Source organism: Ziziphus jujuba, chromosome 12 (genome assembly GCF_031755915.1).
Source record: "Ziziphus jujuba cultivar Dongzao chromosome 12, ASM3175591v1".
NCBI classification, from domain to species: domain Eukaryota; kingdom Viridiplantae; phylum Streptophyta; class Magnoliopsida; order Rosales; family Rhamnaceae; genus Ziziphus; species Ziziphus jujuba.
Genome location: NC_083390.1, coordinates 22,240,560 through 22,263,821, shown reverse-complemented (window position 1 = coordinate 22,263,821; position 23,262 = coordinate 22,240,560). Strand labels below are relative to the sequence as shown.

General features: G+C 32.2%; 1 pseudogene; it reads left to right on the top strand.

Moving 5' to 3' along the window:
• Nucleotides 1–19,664: 19,664 nt before the first annotated feature.
• Nucleotides 19,665–23,038, top strand: LOC125418410 (pentatricopeptide repeat-containing protein At1g08070, chloroplastic-like; annotated as a pseudogene).
• Nucleotides 23,039–23,262: the final 224 nt, after the last annotated feature.

The following is a 23,262-nucleotide window of genomic DNA, read 5'->3' as shown; positions in this document are numbered from 1 at the left end:
TTTGTGATTTTAAAGCATAATTGAGTATCTTTTTGTACTTATATAGGTTTAAATATTTGTAAAGAACCTTAACTATGTTTTCTTTAATTTTGTGAAGTTCTATTTAGTAATTTTAAGTTTTACCTAATGATTTTATTTATAACTGTAGTATATGAAATTCATGTGAATAATATCGAACTGTGTTAATAAAATCGAAATGAGCAGAAGACACGAAGTTTCAGCATTGTATCTTAGTTGGTTATAGATGGTCGTTGTGCTTTTCATAGCCGCGCATGCTATTTTATGGTTAAGTTAAGCTAAGTGGGTGTTTACAATTTATGAAAATCCAACTTTATGTTTCATGTGCTTTATGATAGGATACCTTATTCAGTATTATTGATATGAATTTTTTAGATAAGATATATGTTATAATCTATGTGAATATCATCTATATTGTCATGTTTTAAGCATATGCTATTGTTTTATGTTGTAAGTAAATATGTAAGCCTACTATGACTTTTCTTTAGTGATTTATGCACTATAAGATATGGAGTATGATATGTGTACGAGTGTGCATTATGAATGATAAATTTTTGTATGTTTATTTTTTATACTTTAGAAAATTATGAAGTTTACTTATAAACTCACCCTTGCCTAAGCTTTATTGGTTCATTTGGTAGATCGCTGGAGCATCTTGGCAACACTTGAGAACTTCTAGATAATAAATTTTATGCTAGAAAATAAGTTGCTTAAGGATGAACTCCTATTGTAACACCCCGTACCAAAAAATATATATGATTAAACAAGTTTGACCAAATTGACTAAGTTTGACCAAGTGAACAATATATGGGTTCAAGTTGACCTTTTCAATAGCCAATATTTTTGGTTTGACTAAGGTACCATTGTGTAGACCTCGTCGATACGAGTTCATAGACTGGCGCCAACGCCAAATTCTGAGTTGCGGATAAAAAGTTATGGTTTTGAGAAGTTTTAAGTATAAGTTTTAAATCAGTGTCCAAACCAGTCCCCAGTCTTTGTCTATAAGTGACTCAAGGCTTTATATAAGCCTAGGTAAATGTGTCAAACAGGAAATAAAGCCCAAAATATCCATTTCTTCTCTAAAACCCGATAAATTCTCTCTTCAGAACCGGGGGTTCCGAATTGGGTCGTTTTGATCCGTTTATCGTCAAACCGAATCACCGTTGTTTTGTCCATTTCCGGCCAACCACCACTTACAAGCGCCAGCCAACTAGAAAGATCACTTGAAAGCGAGCTCAGCCGTGAAATTTCACAGCAAGAAGTGGCCGGATGCACCCTGCAACACCCCATCCCGAAGTACATCGGAATTTCTAAAATTTGACCAAGGGTGACCGGATTTGATTGTCGTTGACCGGATTTGATTGTTGTTGATCGATAAGGGATCAAATGTTGAATTTTTGCTCCTGATGGAATTTCACATTGACCGAGGTACCATTAAAAAGTACACATTGTCATGAGTTCATAAACTAGTAGCACATCGAAAACGGAGCTACGGTTTGAAAGTTATGAGCGAAACAAGTTGAGGTCCAAACTGTCCCAAGGGTGCCGGAGTTAACTTTTTGTTCATGCAAAGTTGAGCTTTGACTCATGTATGGTTGTGAAGTATTCGTCGATACAAGTTCATAGACTAGCGGCACGCTTAAATTGGACATCTGGTTAAAAAGTTATGGACATGCAAAGTTTTCCGAATACCGTAATATTTTAATATATTTTGACTTGAGTGAACAGTGTGTGCCACGTGTCGCATTTTCAGCCAATCCCGTGAGTGAACAGTGTCACCCACGGGTGGCTTTTATTTTGGCAAAACGCATGAGCCGGGGAAGGAGAGAGAAAAAGGGGAGGAGAGAGACAAAGAGAGAGCTAGAGATAGAAACACAACCGGCCAACCGCCATTCACCCATTTTTGGCCACCAGAACAGTACACATGCCACCCTAGCTTGAAGCCCACCTGAAAACCGGCCGGCCAGCCAAAAATCACGGCCAACCGACCGCCGACGCACTCGGATCGAGGCTTTTTCTGACGATGGCACCGATTATTTCAAACCCAGATTTCTTCCTATTCCGGCCTCTGTTTGTCTCACCGATGGTCCCATTGAGTCACCCATTCCCCGATCTACCTTCCCACCAAAAATCACGACCAGTGGCCGCAAGACACGCTGCCGGCGATAGCAGATTCTGGTGACCAAGGCGGCTCGTCGAGAAATCGACTTTCTGGCGAGTTTCCAGTTGCACCGCCCATCCTTTCCCACTAGTTCCGACCATCTGGACCCAAATCCGGTGTCCACTTTCCTCAATTCACGATGGATTGAGGGAATCGAGGACCTGAAATTTGAGAGCTTTCCGGCAAGATTCCGGCCACCTCGGGTCCGATCTTCTGGTAGTAAGACCAGATTCGTAATCCTCGTTACACAAGCTTCGATTCGTTATATTACTCGTAAATTTTGGTTGACGTTTGTGTTAAACCCCTCGGGTACCGGGTATTATTTACCCGAATAAAATATTAATTTATTTGAGTTATGTAATATTGTTGTTGTAGGAGCACGTGTGCATCATGGAATTGATCTCATGGAGGATCTTGGGTTAATTGCATGCTCGAGGTGAGTGACCCACCTTCGAAATTTATTTTGGGAGTGAAATTAATTATATTATGATATTTTAATATTTGAACATTTTTATTTAATGTTAATTGTTAAATAAATTGCTAATTAAATTTTGATGCCCATATTTGAATAAAGTGAAATATATGATTTTTGATAAATTATGGAAATCTAGATTTTATGACAATTTGATATTTAAAAGAATTGTAAAAGTAATATTATTTGATTTATTACGGAATTTATTTGTGAATTTATTTTGATTAATAAAAAATGCATTAATATAAATTTATGCATTGTGGAAATTATTTTATGGTATTAAGGATTTGTGGAATTAAATTATATATGAAATTCATGTGGTTTTAATATTATTTTTGGTATGATTTGATTTTAAAGATTTCAAGAAAAATATTGATTTAAGTTATAGTGCTCTCAAAATATATAATTATGCCCTTGGAATATTATTTGATTGATTCTATGATTTGGGAAAACATTATTTGTATATTATTATCGGTGGATTTATGCTGGAAATATTAAAGAAAAATATGGGAATGTGAGTTTGAAAAATGATATAATTCCCACGGTGAATTTTGGAAAAAATTGTGTATTTTAATAATAAAATTGATTATTTGTTTTAGACGCACTCATATAGTACTGGTGTTCTGTACTGTATATGTGGATGAGCGCGCAAGTTATAATGTCTCCCGTGAGTTGCCATTGGACCGAAGGCAGGCAAGTTCTATATGGTGCACATAAGCTGCCCCCCTCCATGGCCGGGTTGACGGTTTAAGCAGTGGCACTGTCGGGACGCCGAAGCGACTGTATGCAAATTTCTCTTTTTAACCTCCCGCCAGATGGTGTTCGGGATGCTAGGTATCATAGGGCATCACTGGTATATAGTATGGTGCGTCAAGTATTATTTTCCAGATATAAATTTCAAATGCTAAAGGTTTAAACTCGTATTTAAAATTAAATGTATTTAACTTGTTTTATTACCTATTTCCAATTAGTATTTTCTAAAATGTAACTATTCATATTTTATATCACTTATTTTAAATTAATGTTTTTAAAATGCATCTTGCCATAAAAATATTATATAGATTGGTTGAATATTTCAAAATGAATATTATAGTATTTTTCTACCACTTATTTTACAGGATTGTTTGTAATTACTTAAATTATATTTTGATACTGTTTATTTTATTTTATTAAATCAAATTTTACGAATTATATATTGAATTTCTCTTTTATGTTATATTTCTTTAATGCAAGTATTCTAAATTTATTTTATTATATTTCATTCGTATTTGGATTATTGAATTATTTATTAAATTAAGTATTCCTTGATTTTCGAGACATAAAAGATTGGGTTTTGCGAAAATGTTTTAAAAGGGGAACCTTTTCAACGTAGTGAATGGTGAGGGTTTTGAGAGAAAATATTATTTTCAATTAATTATTATTTATTTACTTATTTATTCTTAATTAATCAAATGCGTTATAATTATCATTACTATTATAATTGTACAGTAGATAGGGTCACTCACTGAGATGATTAGCATCTTATATTTTTAAATTCCGTTCCCCTAGGTACAAGGTTTGGGAGACGTTGATGGTCTGGGGCGAGCTCGACGTCTCAGTTCATTGCCGAAAGTCCAAGAAGCATTTCTTCCCTTTTTCCTCTTCATCTTGTATTGCTTCTTTATCTGACATTGTATTAATTTCATATTTATTTGTATAATGCTCTGTATACTGTATTGGACACATTTTATTAAATACTGCATTAATTCCCTATTATTATTTTGGAGTGCTGTAAATTTGTGGAAACAAATTGTAGTAAGATGGGAGGAATAAGGTGGTGTTTATAAAAGTGTGTTTTCAGTGCAGGAAATTTGTGATAAGTCCAACCCTTAGGGGAGGTTCTACCGGATTTTCCATTGGAAGGTCCAGTAGGGTTTCCTTAGGATCAGGGCTTGTCTAGGGTTCCAGTAAGGGATTTTGGATGGGTCCTGACACGCCCAGATCGCGCCGACAAAGTCCGCGATGGCCGGTGAGGTGGGTCATCGGATTTTCTGAATTTTGGGCCGTTTCAGGCCAACCCATACACATTTTCCACTATTTTTAACCCATCTGAGCTCATTTCCGTGGTTATTTTGTCCAGATGCCTCACCGTTTAAAAGATCCAACAACGGGAAGTTCGGCCGACTTTTCAATAGTGTTTTTCAGCCACCGGAGGAAACTTTGGACCAAGGTGAGCATACTGATGAGTTCCTTGTCTCTTGGGCTTTCCGTCAATATAAAGTTTGTGAATTTTTAGATCAATTAGTTAATTTTCGGATAAGTTGGGGACTGTATTTGGATAAAATTGGTCAAATTAGTTAAAATTGGAGTTGAATTAGTGAAATTGGATATTATTAGACCCATTAGGTGGTTCGATTTCAAAAAATTAGGTTTTGGGTGAAAATCCCCAATTTTGGGTACCGGGTCCTAAGGACACGCGGTATAATTGAACTGTCCGGTGTACAATTTATACAATTTTGTAGTACTGTAAATCATTTTGAGACATTTGGGTTATACAAGTGTCTCTTGTTTAGTTGTTTGAAGCATAAGGAATATTTTATTATATTATAGGCACTCAAGTTGAGCTTGGAGGTGATCCTTTAAAGGAGCAAGCATGAGCATCTACAGTACTATGAGTGGTTATATCATTTTTAAATGTTTTGGGTATATATTATAATATATATGTGGTTTAAATATTTTACGTATATATCATTTGATTGAAATATTGTTTTATGCATATATAAATATTTACTTTCACATATATGTGTTATCATTTTATATGACTTTTGATAATATTTTAAGTGATTTTCAATTTTAATGGGTCCATAAATGGACTTGTGGTATTTAAATATTTTGGTAATTAAATTGAGGTTTTAAATCATTTTGGAAACTATTTGGTTTGAGAAACCAGATTGAAAATCATATAATTTTAAGCATGATCAAATATTTTATAATTTTATGTGCTTAAAATTGGTTTATGGTGAATATATTTCACTGTGGTATTTCTGGTTTTCGTATGAAATGATGTTTTGAGATTTTTGAATTATTTAATTAAGCGGTGGAAGTTTAAATGTTAAATTATGATTTATGATGCAATATCGTTTGGAAAAGTATACATATAATCTTACAAGATTGTTTCATGTATACTGTATTGGTTATTTTTAAATTGATGTACCATGTGATGCCGATATCTTGGATCAGTATTATATTATATTATATTACAGCGCGCTGGGTTTATCACAGTGCCGTGAGGTTGGTTTCATCCAACGGTTATTTATTATTACCACGAACTGTGAGGTCAGGTTTATCCGACGATTTATTATTATTACCACGGTGCCGTGAGGTTGGTATCATCCAACGGTTTATTATTACCACGGACCATGAGGTTAGGTATGTCCCAATAGTTAATTATTATTTCCACGACACCGTTCATATATTGAGGGTCGTAAGGTGGGTGTATCCCACGGTTTGCAGATTGGTACATCGTATGGTATATTGTATATGTTTGTATATATTGTTGGTTTACAAATATTGTGGTGATTTCTGCATTTTTATATTTATTTGGTGGAACTGTATTTATTATAGTTTATGCTCAAATATTTATATCTTGATTTGAGACATTTCATAATATTACAATGATCGTTCATTCATACTTTTGAGCATTGGTTTTTATGATATTAATTGGGGTACAAGTTTGGGTTTTGTGAAATGATTTTTAAACGGGAAACTTTTCAAACGAGTGGAATGAGAGGTCTTGAGAGAAAGATTTTTCAGAAATAAATCATTATTTTTCTATTATACTATGCTACTCATTGAGATTTCTTTATCTCACGTTTTATTGTTTTAAATTCGTTCCCCTAGGCCCAGACAGCTAGTAAAAGTCTACTTTGCACACAGTCTATCGTTTTGTTCCTTCCACGATAACAGCCGTATTTATCTTTTCTTTACCTATTGTTATCTTCTGGACTTATTTATTACTTATTTGTACTCATAGACTTTGTTGACACTCTTAGAATGCTCTGATTTTAAATATGGGACTCAATAAAGACCATGGTACTCATGTGTGTAGTTATGGCCTGTAGTACAGTAGGCCGGTTGTGGACTTATTTATATATATATATATATATATTGAGGTATTAATGTTAATGCTGGTGTTTGATTATCTACATTTTAAAGTGAGGTTCCATTGGATATATTCTAGGAATTGACCAGTGGGACCTCACTAGGCCAGATCACCCGGGAGGTCCTAGGAGGATTCCCGGAGTGGGTCCTGTCACCTATTAGTTTATTTAAGATGTTTTAAATTTGTGGAATTTACTTAAGATATTTTGATTATTAATTTCTATTTAAGTTTGGGTTTTTGAATAGGATTTATTTCTAATTAATGAAGTTTTAAAATTTTTTGTATTTTACTATGTTAGTAGATGGTAGCCACTTTAGTTATTCTCGATTTAAAGGGCATGGTTATGATGTGTTACAAGGAAAGTTCATTTTAGGATCTCTCTCTTTCTCTCTCTCTCTCTCTCTCTCTATATATATATATATATATATATATTTGCATTTAATATCCTTTCAATTTCACAAAGTTGGATTTCTGTAACAAACTGTTAAAAGTTCATCCATTTTTAATCTTTTTTTTTTATATTTATTTTGTAAGCTTAATAGTGAGTTTCAGGTTATTTTAGGATGAATTCATAATAAAAATATAACAAAATTTAGTGTAAGAAAGTAGATGAACTTACAATTTCCATTAATGTTTAATTGTTTGTTATTAATTAAATACAACTTTTTGAAATTTAAATGGTATCAAATGTGAAAAAGAAATAAATAAAATAAATTGTAGGGATCCTGAAATAAGTCTTTGCCCAAACTTAAAGGGTAATAAAGAGTGTTTAACCTTCTTTAATTTTTTTTTTTTTGGAAGTGTGAGAATAATCTTCTTGAGGGGTTCTATAATAATTAGCACTCTTATAATTTCTCATTAGATTCTCTACAAAATCTATATTAATGAAAAGAATTTTCTAATTTTCTCGGGCTTTGCATATACCTCATCCTTCTCTTCTGAAATTCTGAAATTCCAACTGCTCACCTCTCTTAATCTCAAAAATAAAAATTACAAAACAAAAATAAAATGTTAAACCGGTGGACTCCAAATATGAGCCTGCAAACTTTGTTGTGTTGCAGTTTATCACCTATAAAACGAAAATTGATTCTTATCATAACATCAAAATATACATATATAAAAATTTGTTATATATACATATATATAATATCTAAAAGTTTTAAAAATACACGAAACGACTCTATAGCTATGCTATGAAAACTTCTTAGTTTTGTTTTGTTTTGTTTCTGTTTTTTGTCTCTTTTTTTCCCCTACCAAAGCTATTTGAAAAGTTTTTTTGGAAATGAAAATGAAGAAAATGTGGATAAAAACACTGTTAGTTTAATCCTCCAACAACACAAAGAGACATTATATTACCCACCATAAAAAAATAAAAAAATAAAAAAATAAAAATAAAATAAAATAAAAGAGAAAGAAAGAAAAAAAGAAAAACACACGAAGAGACAACCATATATTAATTAATTTCTATTTTTTGAGAAAGAGAAGAACAAGAAGAGTCTGCTTAATTCGTCAATTTGTGCAGACATTCTAATTTATTAAGTGTTTTATTTATTTATTTATTTTTTAATGAGGTTTAAAGAACTGGGGTCTATCTCCTAGCCAAGCGAAGTGTACATAAATATGCATGCGTCAATATTTAAAGGTCTGTCACTGGATTCCATATATACACACACATAATTGTACAAATATGCATATACAAAAAAAACAGATTTTGAACATTTATCTCTAGCAATTATCCTTAAGACTACTTATTTATTGCAGGCAATTCTACCTCCAGTACTGAAGAAAAACTAGAAAATGAAAGTTTTATCTCCGCCGCTGCAGAGACAATCCAGTAATTTTTCTCGGACAAACGATTCTGAAATTTGAATCCTTCATCTTTTATAATTTAGCTAATTGGTTTTATATTATGCTTAATAGAGAATTCTGACCTGAGGCACATTAATACAAAATGGATTTATATTAATACGAATGAATTTTGCTTTAAATGTGGGAACGACAATAATTGAGTCTCCAGAGGTCATATCAAGCTATTAGCTTCCACATTTGACAACTTTCATGGCTTATCTAATGAATTATCGCAGTAGATTCTTTTTCTCATAATCCTACCGTCAACTTTTCATTGGTCAGATTTTTTATTTTTTCAAAAAAAAATAAATAAATAAATAAAAACATTTGTCTATTTAGAATACCAAGACGAAAAGATGAAGAAAATTGTTGTAGCAGACACTATCTATATCAAAGTAAAATGGAAAAACATCTTAAAAAAATTATTATTCTTAGCATGGTTCAAAATTCATTTTCAATATTTTTGCAAATAAAAAAAGAAAAAATGTTTTTTCCCATTCATATCTATATTTCTGGCTTATATCTAAATAGGTGATAAATTCGGATGAAATTATGGTAAACGATTTGAAAAAATAACAATTATAAAGTGTTTCATTGATAACAACACAGCGCCCCCACGTCTAACGCTTATAATTTGGTCCACCTATATGTAGCGTCAAGTTTTGAGGGGGGTATTTTTTTCTCTCCCCCTTGATGCTAGATATCATATTTATTGTTCATGCATCCTCTGTCTCTATATTCACTGGTGAGTGGGAAAAAAAAAAAAAAAAGTTTTATATTTCACACTCACCAATGAATATAGAGACAGAGGATACATAAGAGCAAATATGATATTTGGCATCAAGGGGAGAGAGAAAGCTTATCAACAAAACAAAACCGAAAAAATAAATAAATAAATAAAAAATCCCACCCTCAAAAAAACAAACCAAAAACCCCCAAACCACCACTACTCATTTCCTATTTTCACAGACATACACAAACACCTCCACCAAAATTAAAATCAACTTTGTTTACCCTTGCTTCAGATCCAGCTACACTTTCACATCATCATCATGAACTCACACGAATTTCGTATATAGACATATACACGTTTATACTTTTCCCTCTCACTTCTCCCATTATTCTCCTTCTTTTTCATCTTGTTCAAGTCTTTATAAAGTCCATCTCTCATTATCTTTTCTCAAAGCCACCAATCCCACTGGCTCTAAAGCGTGGACTCTCTCAGTTTAGTTTACATTACACTTCCATATTCTAAACCGTGGACTCTCGCAGTTTACACCTGATAAATCATGTCTCGGTGTCAACAGAGTTTTGATATTAATTGGAGGGATCAACAGTGGATGACTGAAGTTAGAGATCAAGGAAACAGTAGTAAGTGAATAAGTGAATACATTATTGCTTTGCTTATATTAATTTTTTATTTATTTTTTAATAATTAATTTCTTTTCCATTTAACATATAGAGACATGTTGGGCTCATGTTGTTTGCGATCTTGTGGAGATATTGCATAATAAGAAGAACCTGATAACCGTTTGGATTCCCGTCTATCAGCCCAAGAGCTGATAGACAACTATCAACATGATAAGGCTATTATGGATAAAGCGAGCTGGGGATTTAACTACATAAAAACTAATGGAATCGGACATGAAGATGATTATCCTTGGAGAGGAGTTACGACCTCCTTTGAGAAGTTTATTATTATTATTATTATTATTATTATTATTATTATTATTATCATTATTATTATTATTTCTCAAATTATTTACTACCTCAATGCTAATTTAGTCTAATTTATTTGTGTGCAGCGGATATCTAATGGCGTAAAAGATTATGAAATGGTGTGTGGGATCAAAGAAATTGAAGAAGTCGTACAAGAGCACCCGGTTGTTGGTTGTTTCCGTTTGCATCTAACATTAAAAACTCTCGATCAGTAAGTTTTTTTTTTACTTTTATTTTTATTTATAGTTTTTTTTTTACTTTTATTTTTATTTATTGATTTTTCTATATGTATGTTATATTTAATTTTATCTTATAAAATTTGATTTTTTTAGAACATTGTGTATCTTGAACCCGTCGTAAGAGATCATAATGGTGTTAGTAATGAAGGTGGTAACGCAATGGTGATAGTTGGGCATGGACTGACTAAGAACTATGAACCTTACTGGCGTGTTAAAAATACATGGGGTAAAGTTTGGGGTGATGAGGGTTACGCGAGACTGGCGAAGAGTAACACAGAGCCTAACAGAGCCTACTATCCCTTGATCCATGAAGTCCGAAAGAATACCTAACCTAGCTTACTATCTATGGATATTATCGGTGTTATTTTTTTTATCATTAATCTCTTGATATGTTATTGGCACTGTTTCTTTTATTTATTTATTTATTTATTTTTTAAAGCTATATATCTACCAATTTCTCTTGATCTTTCATGTATTTTTTTTAAGGGGAAAAAAAAATGCTATTACCTTCTCCAAAATTGTTGACATTCATTATAGCGTCACTGTTTCACATGGTATTTTGAAGGTTCGCCTCCTTTTTGATATCATATCTCGACCAACTTCAAATACTTTAAAAGATCTGGTTCCTTTCTAGTCTATGGTTTGATATGCATAAAGATTTTGGAATTTAGGAAAGTACACAATTTTCTTTTCTTTTTTTTTTATGAATAATTATTTTTATTAAAAAATAATCTAAATGGTTGAAACCCATTATTATCAGTTGAAACCCATTATAATCTAAATGGATTTTGCTTTTTGGCCTATTTAATCAAATAAAAAGATCGTTTGGAGGAAAGTGGAAACAAACTTGATTTTAATTTTGGTGCAGGTGTTTGTGTATATGTCTCTGTGAAAATAGGAAATGAGTAGTGGGGGTTTGAGGGTGGGATTTTTTTTTTTTTTTTTTTTTTCGTTTCGTTTTGTTAATAAGCATTCTCTCTCCCCTTGATGCCATATATCATATTTGCTCTTCATGCGTCCTCTGTCTCTATATGAGTGTGTTTATATATATATATATATATATAGAGGTATATTTATATATTCATAGGTGGGTGTGAAATATAAAACTTGACTATATATATACATGTATAGGTGGACCAAATTACAAACGTTTAGACGTGGGGGCGCTGTGTTGTTATCACTGAACCACTTTACAATTATTATTTTTTGAATCATTTACCGTGATTTCATCCAAATTTATCACCAATTTAGATATAAGTCAGAACTATAGATATGAATCGGAAAAACAATTTTTTCTTTCTTCATTTACAAAAATATTGAAAATGAACCTTGAACCATGCTAAGAATAACTATTTTTTTAAGATGTTTTTCTATTTTACTTTGATATATATAGTGTTTACCACAACAATTTCTTTCATATTTTCGTTTGGGTATTCTAAATAGACAAATGGTATTTATTTATTTATTTTTCTTTTTTGAAAAAAAAAATAAATCTGACCAATGAAAAGTTGACGGTAGGAATATGAGAAAAAGAAGCTCCTGCGATAATTCATTAGATAAGCCAAGAAAGTTTTTATGGAGATTCAAATTATAGGAGAATATCAACTAAGGAAGCTAATAGTTTGGCATGACCTCTAGAGAGTTAATAATTGTTGTTCTCACATTTAAAGCAAAATTCATTTGTATTACTATAAATCCATTTTTTATGCACCCCCCAATCATTAATGAGCCTTTTTCCTACTCAAGTCAGAATTCTGTATTAAGCATAATATAAAACCAATTAGCTAAATTATAAAACTAATCTTTATTTACACACATACATGCATTTTGCATTTCCGAAGAGAGATCCCTTAAAAGGCATCACTGAAGTTTAATGCTTGCTAGTTTATAAGCCCCCAAAAGCAAAAGGAATATACTTTTAAGTTGTTCTTTTCCTCTCCCTTTAATTTTAATTTATTTACACATGTTTGTCTCCATTTAGGCATGATATTTGAATAGTATTTTTCCTTTTCTTTTTTTTATATTGAAAGATGAAGGATTCAAATTTCAGATAAGAATTACTGGATTGTCTCTGCAGCGGCCGAGATAAAATTTCCATTTTCTAGTTTTTATGTTTTTCAGTACGGGAGATAGAATTGCCTACAATAAATAAGTAGTCTTAAGGATAATTGGTAGAGATAAATGTTGAAAATCTATACTTTTGTGTATATGCATATTTATACAATCATGTGTGTGTTTATATGGAATCCAGTGACAGCCCTTTAAATATTGACGCATGCATATTTATGTATAGTTTGCTTGGCTAGGAGATAGACCCCAGTTCTTTAAACCTTAATAAAAAAATAAAATAAAATAAATAATTAATAAATTAGAATGTCTGCACAAATAGACGAATTAAGCAAACAACAATTCCACGTCTCCTTCTTATTGTTCTTCTCTTTCTCAAAAAATGGAAATTAATATATGGTTGTCTCTTTGTGGTTTTTTTTTTTTTAATTTTTTTTAGGTAATATAATGTCCCTTTGTGTTGTTGGAGGATTAAAGTAATAGTGTTTTTATCCACATTTTCTTCATTTTCATTTCCAAAAAAACCTTTCAAATAGCTTTGGTAGGAAAAAGAAAACAAAAAAACAAAAAACAAAAGAAAACTAAGGGTCTGTTTGGCCATATTTTCTGTTTTCTGTTTTTGAAACATTGTTTTCAGAAATGAAAACAGAAAACTGTTTTCTCTTGTTTTATGAAAACAAAGAGCGTTTGGCCATTGATTTTTGAAAACAGTTTTCAATACCAAAAAATAGAAAATATGTTTGGTTACATGTTTTTAAACAGTTTTTTGTTTTTATTTTTATTTATTTATTTTTTTTTTGGGTTACATACAAAGTTTTTATTTATTTTTCTTTCATACAAAGAACCTTATATATAATATATGTAGCTATAATATATTTATATATATTTACATAATATTAATTCATTTCCATATTAATGAATTATATACATATATAATATAAAATATATATTGAAATCTAATATAACTTTTTTTTTCCATTGAATTTTTTTCTCCATTATTATATAATAAAACGTAGTTGATAGTATATAATAAAATAATACAAAAGTTATATTATATATGTAGTCGAGCAACGAAGGTGAGAGACAAGAGAGGCTAAGGTGAGAGAACAGGTGGAAACATCTTTTTGATGTTTTCCCAATTTTGTTTTTTTTTTTAACTTGTTTTCAGAATTTGTTTTTAAAAACAAATGGCCAAACAGGTATAAAATTGTTTTTGAAACAAATTTCTGTTTTCAAGAACAGAAAACTGTTCTGAAAACAGCTGGCCAAACAGGCAAGAAGTTTTCATAGTATAGCAATATATTGTCTTTCCGGATATTTTTAAAACTTTTGAATATTATTATATATATATATATATATATATAACAATTTTTTGTCGGCTCAACACAAGGAGAAAATCTTGCATGCAGCTGTGGTACCAGCTCACTTAGTACCACTTCAAGTAATTTTATGCCATATGTAAGAAATGCCATGTCATACCTGCTCATCAGCTCAATTAATTTTCTTTTTGGAAAATGTAAAACTTTTGCACGCGCTTTATTACTTCTTTCTCCCATCCGTATGGCTCCTACAGCTAACATTTTTTATAGATCTCTCTTCCACTCCTGGTCAATTTCTTAAGAAATTGAAGAACACCAAATTGTTATGGGCTTATGGTAATGGTAGGTTTTTGAAGAACAAACAAACTAAGAAAATACAAGATTCAACCAAAGGTTCCAAAAACAAAGCTCAAATGAAAAGGATAAAAAAGAAAGCGGATTTTTTTTCTCTAAATCTGAGAGGCCAAAAAACGAATACAGATTGGGTGTCGTCATGGTTTCAAACAACCTTAGCTTCACTAGATCTGAACCTCAACCAAACCCTTTCTTTTTGGGCTTTTTTTTTTTTTTTTTAATATAAACTTTAAAAGAGCCAAAAAAAGAAAAAAAAATAAAGAACAGAGAATATAGAGAAATACACAGAGAGATAGAGAGAGTTAAGCTGTGAAGCTTCATAAAAACAAAAAATGGTAATACACACATAGAAAAGTAAAGCGTTTTTTTATGGAAAAACAAAAAAAAAAAAAAAAAGACAAACAATCAAACAAAGGCACATCAAAGAAGATTAATAATACTATTTTTTTTTTATTTTTTTTAACTTTTAATTCTTTTAAAGGATTTACAGCTTAGCTTGAAATGTGCAGATAAACGGTACTTTTAACACATGGCACCAAATGAGTTGGAATGGTACCGGCTGACCTGTACCACCGCTGCATGCAAGATTTTCTCCAACACAAGGCCTCCATTTGTGGGTGGATTGTACATGTACGATACTATATATATATATATATATATATAGAGGGGTGCTATTATTAGGTCGGTCCTGATAGTTATAATCTGGTCCAAAAACATGGGCAAAATTGTGGCCTTAGATTAAAACAGATAGCACGGACGGCTCAGATTACACCTTTCTCTCACGTGCCTTCCACTTTTTCTCTCCTTACACCCTACCTCTCCTCCTCTACTTCTGCCCTTCCATCAGCGAAATCCACCATTCTAGCAAGCATCGTTCTGATCCAGAAAGCAACCAGCAACCCAACCAGCGTAGGAGATGATTGCTGGACGGGGCAAGGGCCCAAAAGTGGCACAGAGGAAAGAACCGCCATGGTCCCCTCAAAAAGCTCAGAACTAGCAACCAAGAAATCAGAATAGTTGGGAAAATCCATCCATACACACTTCTAAAACTCCTACTCGGAGAGACCTGCATTGGATTCGGAGCAGTGGAATATTTTTGTGTTTATCTTCTTAGAAACCAAAACCAGTTTTTTTTTTTTTTTCCCCTCTTTCCCTTAATCAATCCCAATGGCTTTGACCACTGCTCTTACCTCCCACCTTCCCATTTTCCACCTCCGCTTTCTCTCAACTCTGCTCTTCTTATATGTACATATGTACATTGAGTATTACAGCTTAATTCAGTGCTAGATTGTTTTTTTTTTTTTTTTTTGGTTTGTTTTATAGCCATTGATGGGTTTTATTATTGTTTTCTCATTTGCTCAGGTAGCTTCTCAATTGTAGTGAAATAGCCGCTAAATTTTTATTTTTCTTAATGTAAATTGACCCATATCATAGAAAGTCGTTTCTTTCATTTTCGGTTCCTGACAAAGTCTGGAAGTCTTTTAAGAAGCTTGAATTATTGGAGGCTGATTTTCAATTATAGATGGAAATGATTAGTTTAGGAATTGTTTACTACTACCATGGTGTCATAAATTGGTCCTCAGTTGAGAACGCGGGTGAGAAGCAGAGGAGAAGAGGAAGGGTGTAAGGAGAGGAGAAGAGGAAGGGAATCAAACGCTGGATTTGGCTGGTGGAAGGGCAGAAGTAGCGGAGGAGAGGTAGGGTGGAAGGAGAGGAGAAGTGGAAGGCACGTGTAAGAAGGGTGTAATCCGAGCCTTCTGTGTCATTTGTTTTAATATAAAGCCACAATTTTTCCCGTGTTTTTGGACCGGATTATAACCATCAGGACCGACCTGATAGTAGCACCCCTCTATATATATATATATATATATATTTGATGTTATGATAAGAATCAATTTTTGTTTTACAGGTGATGAACTAGGGGTAACACAACAAATTTTGCCGACTCATGTTCGGAGTCCATTAGTTTAACAAGAAAAAGAAAAAAAAAATTAAATACTCTTTATTACCCTTATTTCAGTTTGGGCCAAGACTTATTTCAGGATCCCTAAAATTTATTTTATTTATTTCTTTTTTGCATTTGGTATCTTTTATATTTCAAAAAGTTGCATTTTAGTAACAAACCATTAAACGTTAATGGAAATTGTTAAATTCATCTACTTTTTAATACTAATTTTTTTATTTTTATTTTTTATCATTAATTCATCTTAAAATAACCTAAAACTCACTTTTTAGATTACAAAATAAATAATAAATAAAAATTTAGATTAAAAATGGATGAACTTAACCGGCTTCTATTATATTTAACAGTTTTTTACATAAATACAACTTTTTGAAATTCAAAAGGTATCAAATGCAAATATATATATATATATATATATAAAGAGAGAGAGAGAGAGAGAGAGAGAGAGAGAGAAAGAGAGAGAGAGAGAGAGAGAGAGAGAGAGAGAGATCCTAAAATGAACTTTATCAAATGCAAATATAGATATATATATATATATACATACAGAGAGATATCTTAAATGAACTTACCTATGGGATACTTTAACCATACCCTTTAAGTCAAGCAAATGACTACCATTTATTAACATACAAAAATGCAAAAAAAATTAAAACTTCATTAATTAGAAATAAATACTACTCAAAAACCTAAAACTTAAATAGGAGACAATATTCAAAATATATTTTAAGTAAATTCCAACAAATAATTTAAACGAATTTAAAATATTATCTAAAAAATAGTAAATCCATTTAAAAATCTAAATAAACTAATGGGAGTTCGTCCTTAAACAACTTATTTTCTAATATAAGATTTCTTATCTAGAAGTTCTCAAGTGCTATCAAGATTGTAACAGCCCAGACCATCCGCATGCGATATTGTCCTCTTTGAATCTGAGAAATCTTCTTGCAACCCAGCCTTCAGGCCTCTCAAGGAAAATGTATCCACACCCACTTATATTGGCTCTGATACCCACTGTAACAACCCAAACTATTTGCATGCGATATTATTCTCTTTGGGCCTGGGAAATCCTCTTATAACCCAGCTCTCAAGATTTTAAAAGGTCTCGCAAGGGAAAGGTATTCACACCCACTTATAAGGAATGTTTCGTTTCCCTTTCCAACCGATGTGGGACTTCACAAAGATGCTCTGACGATCTACCAAATAAACCAATAAAGCTTACTCATCATCATCACCTAAAAGATAACATATAAAGGGTGAGTTTACAAATTTTCTAAGCTATAAAGAATAAACATGCATAAATCTATCATTCATAATACACACTTCTACATACATCATAATCCATATCTTATAGTGCATAAATCGCCAAAAATAAGTCATAGTAAGCTTGCATATTGACTTACAGTATAAAACAATACCTTATATGTGAAACACGATAATATAGATAATATCTATATAACTTATAACATATAACTTATCCGAGAAAATCATATCAATAATACTTAATAAAATATATTAACATAAAGCACATTGACTTACTAAAAGTCATAGTAAGCTTGCAATTGACTTACAGCATAAAGCAATACCTTATGCTTGAAACATAATAATATATATAATATCAATATAACTTATAATATATATCTTATCCCAAAAAATCATATCAATAATACTTAATAAAATATCTCAATATAAAGCACATGAAACATAAAGTTTGATTTTTGGGAGTTATAAACACCCACTTCACTTAATTTAATCATAACATAGTATCCATGACTTATATACTTAGATGTAGAGCACCACAACTGTTTATAACCAACTTAAATACGATATCGGAACTTCATATCCTATGCTTAGTTCAATTTTAATAACACAATTCACTATTATTCACATAAATTTTATATGCCATAGTTATAAATAAAATTATTAGGTAAAATTTAAAATTGCGAAATGGAGCTCCACAAAATTAAAGTAAACATAGTTGAAGTTGTATATAAAATATTCAGACTTAGAGAAGCACAACAACATACTCAGTTATACTTTCGAAGCACCAAACAAAATCTTAAAAATATGTTTCTGCACAAAATATGCGACAATTAAACATTAAATTCTCTCAAAATAGAAATGATCCAGACCTGATAATTTGCCAATACATTCCATTATCAATAAGTTCCTCAAAATAAACATCAAATTTCTCGCCCCACCAATAAGTTCCATTAATAAATTTTCAGAAACAAAAAAAAGAGCCACAAGTACTTTTGATATGGTCGGTTTGAGCTTCAAAAATAATCAACATGGTCATTATCATTCTCACGCTCCTGATTTTCTACATCTGCGAGGATTTCTTTAGAAAAATAAAACCCACACTAGCTATAAGCATTGAATTCTTATTCTTGTCGGCAACCAAACGTATATACCTAACAAATAGTTCACAAATAGAAAGGAATTTTAATTACATGTGAGTCGGATTGCAACAAATCAATGCATGCAATTTTTTTTTGGGGTTATCATTATTATTATTATTGTTATTATTTTATTCCAAGTTATCATGGCAATATGGCTTTTTATTTGAGTTTGACTTCAAGTACAGGATATACCATGCAACGATGATGAAATTGACCAAAATATAGCTGCAAAGATATGTCAACGATTAGGCGGATCTTAAAGATAGTGAAACAACCAATGAGAAACCGAAATTAACAGATCTAAGGTATAAAAATAGATCCTTAAACGACTTCTATGGTCCTCTCAGTCTATATCTTTGAATGAATAGCCTTTTTTTATATGAATATCTAAATGAAATTATTGATCTCTAAATCATTTGAGATGGGCTTCCTCTTAGATTTGGTGACTAGGATATATTTCGCACATATATATATATATATATATATATATATATATATGTGAGAAATTCTTCCAGCATGCTACTACTAACTTCCTTTTTTTCCCCAAATATGCACAAAAATTCTTCAATAGGGCTATTGCTCGTGCTAGGCGTGCGACTAGAAAAACCTATTTAAATTATTTTGATAAAGTTAGAGCTTCAATTATTTGAACTTTTAGAAACTAATGAGGATTGAAAAAAGTTAAATAAAATTGAATTGGATACAATTTTCTAAACAAAAAATCATAAATATAAAATGGGAAAATAAACATTTTATTTTTTAAAAAATTTTAATCTTTTTTTTTTTTTTTTGGGGCTAAAAAACGAATTATGATGTACCATGTTTACATCATTTGATAGTAAAATTAATACGGTTAAAGGTTCAATTCTAACGATTTCAAAACTTTAAAATACTAATTTAACCCTGATGATTATTATATGAGTAATGATTATTTCCTAGATGTACGGACGGACTAATAGGAAAAATGGGTCGGGTCCGGGTTCGTGGTGGGTAGGTAGCAACGGAACCGGGGGGGCGGGGAAAGCCGGCCCTCTCATGCTCTCGTTCTCTCTGTAGGTGCTCTTTGCTCCCTCGGTATCTCAGCCTCTGTAGCACAGCATCCAAGACGTACGTATACTTCTTCTTGTTGTGAAGGTCATTGCCCACTTAGCAAGCTCTACTGAAAAGGTGATGAGTTGTAAGCATTTACACATCCCCTGTTCTTAGTTTTCTTTCTTCAATGGCATTTTATTATTACTTATACAATTCTTGAGATTTTTCTTTTGCTTTCCATATTTTCTGTGCGAGTTTAGCTTCTGATAAAAAATGAAATACCAGCACCACCCTTTACTTCAAAAATGTTGCTCGTAGTTTTTGACGTTTCGAATTTTTCTTTTTTGCGTATCTTCCTATTTTACTCTTTCTTTTTGTTCTGTTCGTTTCCACTGTGACTTTTCGCTATTTTGATTAGAAAAAACATAATGGGTTTTAAGAATTTTTCTCTTAATTTTTAAAACGAAGCATAGTTGAGCAAAATTCAGATTTTGGGCTTTTTAGATTGCATGTGTATTGCTTTGGATGAATCTAATTTTATTTTGGAGGAACCTTGTTTGAATCTGTTAGTTATCATAAAATTTTGTTAAATACAAAAATTGCCAAGAGTAATATGTTTTGCCTTTTCTTTTTATGTATCAGTGGCAAGTACTGGATTAAAGCCAAATTTAGGTCTAGAATTGTGGTAGGTGAGAATAGAGCGATGTGATAAATTTTTGAACAAATCGCAGTCCTGTGTCTAATCGTTGCTATTCCTTAGCTCCTACATTGTGGTAAAAATAGCCAAGATTTTCAAGATTATAGCCCAAGAGCCACCTCAAACACTACTTGAGGTGAAATTTGTCTCACTTTTGCAGTCATGTAAAACTGCAACCCACCTTTATCAAATCCAAGCCTAGATACTCACTCATGGCTTGGAATGTAATGCCTACATCACCCCGAAAATAATTACAGTGTATGCTGAACTAAAACGGATGTCTTATACCCTCAGGTTGTTCGATCTAATTTCCTATCCAAATGTTGCAATATGGAATTCAATGTTCAGGGGATATGCTAAAAATGAGTGCCATAAAGAAACTATAGTTTTATTTAGGAGAATGAAGAGCTTGGACATTGTTCCCAATTGTTTCACTTTTCCTATTGTGATCAAATCATGTGGGAAAATTGATGCATCAATAGAGGGTGAAGAAGTACATTGTGCGCTGATGAGGGATGGGTTTACAGCAAACCCATTTGTGGGTACGTTGATCGAAATGTATTCATGTCGGGGAATTATTAGAGCTGCTCATAAGGTGTTTGGTGATATGCTTGAAAGAAACGTGGTTGCTTGGACTTCAATGATAAATGGTTATTTTTTGTTTCATGATATGGTTTCTGCAGAGCGTCTCTTTGATTTGGCTCCTCAGAGGGATATTGTGTTGTGGAACACTGTTATTTCAGGTTATATTGAGTTGGGAAATGTGGTGGCGGCACAAAAGTGGATGTGATGTCTTGGAACAATATGTTGAGTGGTTATGCAAGCAATGGGAATGTTGAGGCATGTGAAAGGTTGTTCAAGGAAAAGCCTGAGAGGAATGTTTTCTCCTGGAATGGTTTAATTTGAGGGTATGCACGTAATGGGTATTTCTTTGATGTTGTGGTATCCTTTAAACGGATGCTAACTGAAGGTGATGTGCTTCCCAATGATGCCGTGCTAGTTACTGCTTTATCTGCATGTGCAAGATTAGGTGCTCTTAATTTAGGTAAATTGGCACATATATATGCAGAGAGTATCAGATACAAGAGAACTGTTTATTTTGGTAATGCTTTGATATACATGCATGCAAAATGTGCAATTGATGTGTTCAAGAGCATGGATAGGAAAGATCTAATTACCTGGAACTCTATGATTTGTAGCTTGGCAATGCATGGACGAGGAGCTGATGCCTTGAATTTGTTTTGTCAAATGAAGAATGCTGGAGAGAAACCGGATGGGATCACCTTCGTTGGCATTTTCTGTTCATTCACACATCTTGGGTTAGTCGAAGATGGTTTCTCATATTTCCAATCAATGCTTGATGACTCTTCTATTGTGCCTCAAATTGAGCATTACGGCTGTATGGTTGATTTGCTAGCTCGGGCTGGACTTTTAGACCAGGGTGTTAACTTTGTTAGGAACATGCCCTTGAAAGCGGATGCTGTTATTTGGGCTGCCTTACTGGGTGCTTGTAGGACTTACATGAACATTGAATTGGCTGAACATGCGCTTGAAAGGCTCCTTGAACTTGAACCGAAGAACCTGGCAAATTATGTCATGCTCTCAAACATATATGGGGATCGTGGAAGATGGAAAGATGTGGCAAAATTAAAAGTTGCAATGAGAGATACTGGGTTTAAGAAATTGCCAGGATGCAGCTTAATTGAAGTAAATAATGATGTAGTTGAGTTTTATTCCTTAGATGAGAGGCATCCAAAGAGAGAGGAAATATATGGAGCATTGATGGGCGTGGGCAAGGACATTTTGTGTCTTCATGCAACTAGAAATCAATCGAATCCAAAACCTGATCAATATAGAGATTGGTAAGCAGCACTTAACAGTGTTGATCCTTTTCAACATATTTTGGTTGATGTTAATTAACGCAGTTTATAGTTGTCATTTTGAACATTTTCTTACATTCAATCTATGTGGATTATATGTCTTTTAGAGGATTAATTATGTTGTTTGCGGAACATTAGTGTTAGAACATAATTGATAGATCTAATTTATCCCCCCCCCCCCCAACCAAAAAAAAAAAAAAAGTGATAGATCTAATTGAATATATTTTTGAGAAAAGTGTTTGTTCATGTAGAAGAGAAGCTTGACCAACCATCCTAGGAGTACAAATTAAAGGAAATTTATTCAAACAACTATTGCTTGTTGAGGTTTCAATTTTTCTGACCAAAGACTTTTTGCTTAACAGGTGCCATTGAACCACTGTTCTGGGACAGAGGACCCCAAATAGCAACTGAAGCAATTTGGTGATTGGTTTTCCTACACGCTTCCTAAAGAAAGTCATATAGAAAGATTGATTTTCCTACACGCTTCCTAAAGAAAGTCATATACGAAGATAATTAAGGCCTAAAATAGGAAATGCATAGTTATGGGGTTTGTTCATCAGTAATATACTGGTCCTGCATTCTTTTCTATACACTTGATATGAAACTACTCCACATGATGGTAGGTAAGTTTAGAATACTTTATGTAAATTTTCCTTTTCACGACCCAATTGTTACTAATTTTCTGTATGTGTAAATTAAATTCAGTGAAGTCGTTGCCTTGAATGTTGACTTACCTTCTTTTTTTTTTTTTTTCTTTTTTAACAATAAAATGAATGTTGACTTACCTGTAAACCAAGTATTTCATACATTGCTATAGGTATCTTTTTACTCTTCCTATGCGGTGTACTTATTGAGTGTTTCTAGAAATGTAAAAGTCAAAAATAAATAAAGGTATTTTGAACTTTACAATAAAATAGGTGTGTATATTTGTAAGATAGTGCATATTGAAACAC